Source organism: Sminthopsis crassicaudata, chromosome 2 (genome assembly GCF_048593235.1).
Source record: "Sminthopsis crassicaudata isolate SCR6 chromosome 2, ASM4859323v1, whole genome shotgun sequence".
Classification (NCBI taxonomy): Eukaryota; Metazoa; Chordata; class Mammalia; order Dasyuromorphia; family Dasyuridae; genus Sminthopsis; species Sminthopsis crassicaudata.
Genome location: NC_133618.1, coordinates 489,719,544 through 489,727,743, shown reverse-complemented (window position 1 = coordinate 489,727,743; position 8,200 = coordinate 489,719,544).

The following is an 8,200-nucleotide window of genomic DNA, read 5'->3' as shown; positions in this document are numbered from 1 at the left end:
TCCATTTTGAGGAGACCCAGGTATATTCCCCAAATCTAAGTTCAAATGATTGTGTTGTGGGTGCCAGATTGCTGTTTTAAAGAACCAAATAGTATAAGAAGAGGAAGCCTAGCCCCTTTTCATTAGAACACAGATTTTTTAAGGCTGACCATGGGTGGAACCATGTGCATAAATATAGCACATAGGGACCCTCTTTGTATAAAACAGTTTGTTAATAAATGACTCTATTCTTTGAGGACCATCCCAGAAATTGTTTTTAATGTTACATGTCTCATACTGCTTGAAAATATTCTCACTTGTATGACATACAAACTCCAGTTCCTTTCAAATTTCTAGTTAAGTTGGGACTTTTTTCTAAGACTAACCTGAGGGACAGAAGTTTCTCATTTCTGATAACAACAATAATTGTAATACTAGAAGGTAATCAATGAGGTTATAACATGATAACAAAAGTATTCCTAAGGATTTAAAAATAGCCTGTCCATTCAATAGGCCATCCAAGTAAATTTCAGTATGATAAAATATCCCAGATGATACTTTGGATTTCACTGTAAAAGGAAATGATCTATATATCTTCATATGAATTTGGTATTTCAGTTTACTAAGAAGTATCATCTTATAGGTAGCTTAAAGTCATGACCCCAAAGCCAACAATGGGGAATGCTTTCTTCATAAGAGTCTTTTATTTCCATTGAGTAAATATTGGAAAATTGTTGGAAAATTTCATCTGTGAGACGGACAGTATGGGATCCTTCTTCACAGGGATGATATTATGAGGGTGCTAATGGAAGTGAATATGAAGGCAGAAGATCTCAGATGATGGGTTGGTTTTTTTTTAACCTCTGTCTTTACTGCGCCAGATTGATTACGTGGAAAATATGCTGGATATACAGTCAGAAAAACAGGAAATATTTGCTAAATATGTAGCCATCGGCAAGTCACAAATTTTTTCTCAACTTGTTTCTTCATTTATAAATTGGGGATAACTTTTTTTTTTTGCAAAGATTCATTGAGATCATATGTGTAAAGCACTCTGCAAAGTTCAAAGTACTATGAGAAAACAAATTATAGTACTATGCACAGGATAGCAGCATGCATAAGAAGAAAGGCCACAGACATTAACATACCATATAAATGGTGAAAGGGATAGTTTCTGAATAAACCTGGAAAGACTTTCATGAACTGAAACAGAGTGAATCAGGAGAACAATTTATAGAGTAACAACATCATTATAAAAACAAGTAATTCTAAAAACAAGAACTGACTAAAGAAATGACCAACCAACTTGCCTGCTCAAGGTGATGGGGGAGAGGTAGGAGAAAGAGAAAGAATTAGAAACTCAATATATTTCTTAAATGAATGTTAATTTTTAAAAATAAAATTGGGAACTATTTAAAGAAATAAATAAAAGCTTTAAAAAGAGAGAGAGAGAAAAGACCAGCCATCATTCCAAAGGATCAATGATTAAGCATAATATCTTCCTGACATAAAGGTGGTAGACTCAAGATGCAGAAGGATACATATACATACATACACATATTATTGTATATATAATATTATTATATACAATATATAATTATATATAATATATACACATATGTTTGTAAATATTTGTGTGAGTATGCATAGTATGAACACACATGTGGATACATATACATTATATGACCAATGTGGGAATTTGTTTTGCTTTACAACACATATTTGTCACAAGGTGTCATTTTTATCCTAAAGGGGAAGCAGATGTATCAAGGAAAAAAGTAAAGTGTTGTGTTTGTTTTTTTTTAATGTAATTGAAAAATGAAATAGCACTGATTCTGGAATCATATACTGGGTTCAAATACTACCTCAGATAGTAATTTCTGGGTGATATTGGGCAAGTCCCCTAACCACTCCCATCTCAGTTACCTCATTTATAAATGAAAAAGGTTGAACTAGATAACATCTGGTGTCTCTTTCAACTCTACATCTGGTCCTATGAAGAGAAACGTTATTTTGGGAGTCAAATAGGAATTCTGGGTTCAAATATGAACTCTGCCATTATCTACCATAGTTACAACTTCTATGGCTTCAGTTTCTTCATTTGTAAAATAACAGGGAGTTGAACTAAATGGCCTCTAATGTCCCTTTCAGTTCTAAAATATTTGAAATTATTATTATATATGGCATCAAACCTAGTTTGAATGCCATCTGCTAATCTTTAAGTCCTGTCTTCCTCTTGTAGGAATAAAGGAGCTATAATCCAATATTTAATGTGCAAAAGGAACCAACTGGATTTCCCAACCGAACTCCGTGGATCTATGTGCTAACAGCCAAAGAAAGGTGAATTTAACAGATTGGGTCAGATCACATAGTAATTGCATAGGATCATGAGATTTAGAACTGGTTGGAAGCTTAAGGATCATCTAGTCTGATAATGAAATTGTCTGGAAACTGACTTGGTTGACATTCACTACGTGATATCCCAGTGCTCATCACATTGGCTGTCTAGAAATTGGGTGGAGAAGGAAGTGGAAGGGAGATATACTATACAGAACTACTCATTCACTCCTTTGGGATCAGCTTTACCATCCTCTTTCTAAAGGTCTTGAGGACCCCACATATATTTCCTATCCCATCTCCAAAAGGGGCAGGGACAAAGAAATTCACTTATTCTTATGGCTTCTGGGGGGAAAAAAAAGCCTTGAGAGTCCAAAACTATCACACAGAGAAACTACTTAGCAAAACAAGAGCCATAGAGAAATGAGGTTTTTGCAATTTCTATCTAAACTACTCTCATCTTCTATTTTTTTCCAACACTGGGAAGTATAGGAAACATCAATCTATCTGCACAAATGTCCCATTTCCATAGCTGATAATGCAAAGTCATTTTCTGTTCTCTTTATAGAGAGATAATTTTTTTTATTTTTTTATTTTTTTTTTTTTTAGAAATTCCTATCTTACAGAGCTATGTAGGCATACGAACTACCAAATTTCCCTCTACTCTTCTTCCAATTCAGGCTTTAAAACCTGGTGAATTTTTAAAAAGACTATAAAAATTCAATATGTAATCAAAGAAAATTATGTTTAAATGAACACAAACATGTCTTCCCAACTCTTCTCCTTCACTGTTTACTGATAATAATCTGCTCCAGATCTATATCTACAGAGCCACTTTTCCTGGCTCCCTCCTAGATCATTTGCATTAAGCTTCAGGATCAAGTGGAGAAAAATCCTATCAACTCCTTCCCCATTTTGCTCTGTCAGTAGCTCTCACAGCAGCTAAGAGGCCAGGCATACAGCCTTCTCCCCACTCCTGAACTGTCACTAATGTTACTCCATCAATCCGATGACAGCAGGTTTTAAAAGGTGATTTTTCATACACACAAGTCCTTTATGCTAAGCATGGCACCTCTGAAGGCTGGAAAATTACAGCAAAGTCCAGGTCCTTTGACAGTTTTTCTGTATAGCTCTGTGCCCATGATTACCTTAAAGTGAAGAAAAAGGAATTAGGGGGCTGGGTTAAAATGTTTAACTTCCAGGCAGTTCTCTGGGGACCCAGAGATTAAGCAACCTCCCTGTACAATTCTGAATAAGCTAAGTGTCTCCAGGTGTCAGTATTCAATTGTGCATATAGTTTTTTTTTTTTTTTAATCTAAGCAGTTCTCTTCATAGGAAAAACTATTCATATATACTCAGCTTCCAATTTGACAAGATAGACTTCCTTTTTTCTTCTTTTTTTTAATTTTTTAAACCTTTGCCTTTCTAGAAAGCTCGGGTCATGCCTATTGAAGGACCTTGGGTGGTATTCCTGTTGAGACAGCCTACTACTCAACTTCGGACACCCAAACTTGGTCTGTCTTTATCCATGGAGAACTGGCTAGACTGTCAGCAATATTCCCTAATTAAACTCGAGGAGGGAGACGTCGAGGCACTGAGGCTGTGCTGCTGGGCGAATCAGCGGAACAGTCACCCAGACAAACCACGGCTCTGAAAAATAAAAACCCGTCTCCCAAGATTAACGAGGAGAGAGGGTTGTTCAGTACACAATGCGGCTGTGTTTGATCCACTGGCTTGTCACTTGAAATAGCAAACAATTTATTGCTATTAGGCGGCGTTGTCAGGCGCTAATTTCCTGGTACCGCTCAATCATAGGCTCTAAACATTTTGGGAGAGGGAAGGGGGAGGGAGAGGAGATGTAGGGAGTATCTAAATGTAACCATTTGAGAACTTGGCGGGTGTTCCTTTAACGAGACATTAATGAGAAGGAAAAAAAAGAAGAAGAAGAAGCAAGCTCATTCTGAGCTATTGTTGAGAAGACGGGGACCAGCAGACACAAAGGGGGTGGCTCAAAAACCACAGTCTTTAAAGAGTGTGGGGCGAGTTCACCTTATCACCCCGGATCTGGTTGGAAGGCAGAACACTGCTAAGTGAAGGCAAATCATCTGGCATCCCAGCTGCGCTGGACACCGAGCTATCTCTTGTGTTTCACTTCCCTTCCATCAAAACTGCCGGGAATTGACCATTTTCATGCAACAATGCAAAACCCTTCATTACCATCTCCTAAATATGCATGAATAAAATGCTGAATAATGGCCGACCCCATGTCATCTACACACTGGCCTCTTACTGTCCAATAAGGCAATGTATTCATCTCCCAGAGATGGAGGGAGAGAGGGCAAAGGGGAAGGGGACAAGATGAGGGGAAATAGAGGTGGTGGGAGGGAGAATAAGAAAGAAGTAAAGATAGAGATAGAAAAACGAAGAGAGAAACTGACAAAAAGTGAGAGGGAGCAGCAGAGTTAATGAGTGGATGAAGAAAATGAAGAGAATGAAAACGTGAACAACGAGAGAGAGAGAGAGAGAGAGAGAGAGAGAGAGAGAGAGAGAGAGAGAGAGAGAGAGAGAGAGAGAGAGAGAGAGAGAGAGAGAGAGAGAGAGAGAGAGAGACTCCGAAAGCCTAAAGTCAGGTGGAAAATAAGGGGATTCTGAAATGCTAACGAAAAAAATATCAGTCATGTTGAGTGACATTTTTTAAATCCAGGCATCTTCTCTGGGACGCGATATTATCTGACTGTCACGGAATGTGACAGGACGGGGCCGCCTGGCTGGTGTGAGGGGGCAGGAGTGTGTGCGGGATTCTGCAAGAATCTGAGGGCGGATGGGAAGGAAGGAAGGAAATATGAGTGCTCTCCGACTCTAAAGTCCCAGTTGGTTATCCAGCGCGTCTCGGCAAGATCCTTAAAGTTGGAGGGAGAGAGACAAAGTTGTGTTGGCTAGAAAAGGTTGAAGTGTATTTCCAAACCAACCCAATCCCAAATTATCTTCCCAAGTCAGGATTGTTTATCTCCTAATTGGTTAGAATAATTCTTTTGGTGGATTGTCCACTGAGGACACAGAAGTTACAAAGAACTCCACACCACAGTCCTTCTGTAGCTCTGAGATTTTCGTCACTTTTCTCGTTCGGTGTTGAAAATTCGAAAACCTGGTAAGACAATTACTCGGGTTGAGAAACGAACATATTTTCGAATCCTGGCTAGGTACAGGCTCAAAATGTCCCCATTCTGCCCGAAGAGAGATAAAGAGAGAAAAAGACAGGAGAGGAGAGGGAGAATACAGAAAAGCAAAGAAGAGGAGAGAAGAGAGAAGAGGAGAGGACAGGAAAGAGGAAAGGAGAGAGGAGGAAAAATATTCTCAGCTCAATTTAAGTCTCATGGAAAGAGCTTACAACTGTAATTAAATCATTAAATTCTTGTCTACGCTTCACAGAGCGGAGAGAAATTAACTTCCCACCAACCTCATTTTCTATTTGAACATGAAATAATGATTTTCTGCCCGTCTAATTACAAAGCCAACATCTGATCAAGCCGGCATCCAGAGGGGATTATCGCATGCACAAGTATTAGACCTCATTACCAGCTTGAGTGCAAAATTATTACATCTTGTAATTGGATGGCGAGATTTATATACAGATCGGCCCGGTTTCTGTAAGATTGTAATTACAAGCTTCGTTGGTTAGCTACTTATCAGAACTTTGCAGGAAAACAAAACAAATGACTGAGCAGAATGAGCATTTCATTAACCTGTAACCCGACCATGGGGGAAGCAATGTAGCGCTCCTGTCGGCTTTGAGGAGCACCGGGAGCTCCAGCCAGGCCGCGCGGGGCCCGCTGGACAGCTGGGAGAGTAGGCGGCCACAGTAGGCCCGCCTATTCCATCCCGCTGCTGATCCCGAGTCACCGCCTGCTTAGGGGCTTTGCTCTCCGGAGACACGAGGGCACTGTGAGAAGGGCTCGTTTAAGTAGAGAGTAGAAATCAGCTGCAGGAACAGGCACTTTGGGTTCCTGAAAAGGCGGAGTGGCTGGGAATGGCGGCGGTGGGGGTAAGAGATGAGGGACCCTGGGCCTTAGGAATTCTCTGGGCCGGTAAGGCTGAAGCCAGCTTAGTTTCTGGGCCTCTAAACCGACAGTCAGCGGAAGATGGAAAGGAAAAGTGACTGAGCAAACCCCACTGGCCAAGGGTAGTATGCCTGTAGGGTCAGATTTTTTTTTCCCTCTTCTGTCTTTTAATATGTTAATATATATCATTTACATGTTCTTTTTCACATATTTACCTAATATACGTGTTTGTATACTTAGATATGACATTTTTTCATCGTCTAACTCCCCCACCCCCAATATATGTTCTTTTTTTTTCTGCTCAAAATACAGAGATTACTCTTGGAGCTAATCTCTGTGCAAAATTAATCTAGCCATAAGAACGAACTTTTGAGTGTATACCATCCACTTTGGATCGGCCATAGGTCCCACTATAGGTATGCAACTGCACGTCGGGGAATGTCTTCTTCCATTCCACCATCAACTGAACATCTAGTCTGTCCAGGAGCTGACACATAATAAATAACTCTACCTCCAGAATGTGTGCCAGTAACTGTCCTCAGAAGGAAAAGGGAAAAGCGGGGGATCTTGTCAGGCCTTAGGGAGAAGTTGTTTCCTGGGTCTCCTATTAGCTCCCCATTCCGGTTTTGAAGAAGCCTACTCCCACAGCTGTGTGGATTGGAATTTGATCAGTCTGGGCTAGGGGCGGGGTGGGGGAGAGTGAGGAAAGTGGTGAGGAGGGAGGTGAGAAAATAGATAGTACAGCACTTCCTTAATTTTCAGAGCTCGGAGCAGGCGTCGAGTAGCGGGTTGGGATCAAATGTATTGGGAGGAGGAGTGGATGTTTCAGTATCTAGTCTTTCCACCCGCCCTGCCCCCAACCCTCTCCCACTTGCCTGTCTCTCATTTGCTGCGCGGCCAGATCAATGAAGGATCGATGCAGGAGAATCTATCAGAGTTGTGTTCTTTTTTCTCCTCCTCACAATATGGAATTGAATGTCAAGAGGCGTAATTCAAGCTCTTAGTGCACGGTTCAACCCCTTAGATCCTGAATCTCACCTGAAGTGACCAAAGGACCGCGGCTCACATTTTGTTAAAATAAGACAATTTAGCACAATTGAGGCTCCTGTTCTGAGGTGGCAGAATTAAATGGGGGAGAGGGAGGGAGAGGGTTTGGCCCAAATCACTGTATTTGGTCTTGAGAAGGAGATATTGGAGCCAGGTCTCAAAATGCTAGGACTTCTTCGTCCAGTGGTTCCTCTTCTTCCAGGCCGGGCTTCCTGTCCCACAGTAGAAAGTTGAGCCGGAAACGAAATCGGGCGTCGGGGTGCTATAGCAAGAGTGGGGTGGATCATCAATTGAGGAGACAACTCTATATTCGAGGTGGCTTTTAGGGCAGGAAATATCCGTGGACCAAAGCACAGAGCTCCAGGTCCTAAAACCTCCTCCGCCCCCGCCTAACCCTCTTCTTTCATCCTGGTTACTGCTTTTGTTCTGATGATTCCCCAGAAGTTTTCTTAACATTCAAAGACTAAAAAATATACAGGGCCCAGGACAGCTACGGGTTGAGAGTCAGAGACAGACGGTCAGAAGGACAGACAGAAAATGCCACAGTCTCTCTGTATTGGGTATCACTCTCTGCCCTCTGAGAAACTCCTTATCTTGGAGCTACCGTCTTTATCTCTAGGGGCTGGGGCCACGAGCAACTGGGAACCATGATCGGTCAGAGAGATGGACACTACGAAAGAACCGGAGCTCTGGTGGAATTAGAAATCAATAACCCAATCTGGAAAGTGGCGGCCAGTTTCCGCCTCCTCATTTACCGAAGGGGATCGCGAGTGAAGGTG